This window comes from Octopus bimaculoides, chromosome 3 (assembly GCF_001194135.2).
Source record: "Octopus bimaculoides isolate UCB-OBI-ISO-001 chromosome 3, ASM119413v2, whole genome shotgun sequence".
Taxonomy (NCBI): domain Eukaryota; kingdom Metazoa; phylum Mollusca; class Cephalopoda; order Octopoda; family Octopodidae; genus Octopus; species Octopus bimaculoides.
Window position 1 is genome coordinate 7,424,569 of NC_068983.1, and position 678 is coordinate 7,425,246.

The following is a 678-nucleotide window of genomic DNA, read 5'->3' on the forward strand; positions in this document are numbered from 1 at the left end:
TATATATATATATATATGTATATATATATATGCACACACAAATACACAAGCATACACATCCACCCACAAACATATATATATGCACGGGGAGAGAGAGAGAGAGAGAGAGAGAGAGAGAGAGAGACAGACAGAGAGAGACAGAACGGCTTTTATTTTAAACATCTTATATGGAAGATATTCTCTCTTTATTTTGGCACTACGGCCATAAAGGCAAAGAGTCGACCTCGGCGGAATTCGAACTGAGACCGTAAAGACAGACGAAATTCCGCTAAGCATTTCGGCCTGCGGGCTAAAGCTTCTGCCAGCTCGCTGCCTTCTTATATGGAAAATATGACTATGGAAGAGCTTAATCCTTTCAATTAAATCATACAGAAAAAGGTAACAAGGTAAAATGAAAGAATATTTGTAAATAGGCTTTGTATATATGTGTGTATATATAGGAGTGGCTGTGTGGTAAGTAGTTTGCTTACCAGCCACATGGTCCCGGGTTCAGTCCCACTGCGTGGTGGCACCTTGGGCAAGTGGCTTTTACTATAGCCTCGGGCCGGCCAAAGCCTTGTGAGTGGATTTGGTAGACGGAAACTGAAAGAAGCCCGTCGTATATATGTATATCTATCTATCTATCTATCTATCTATACATTTGTATACATACTTTCATACACACATACATCTATATAT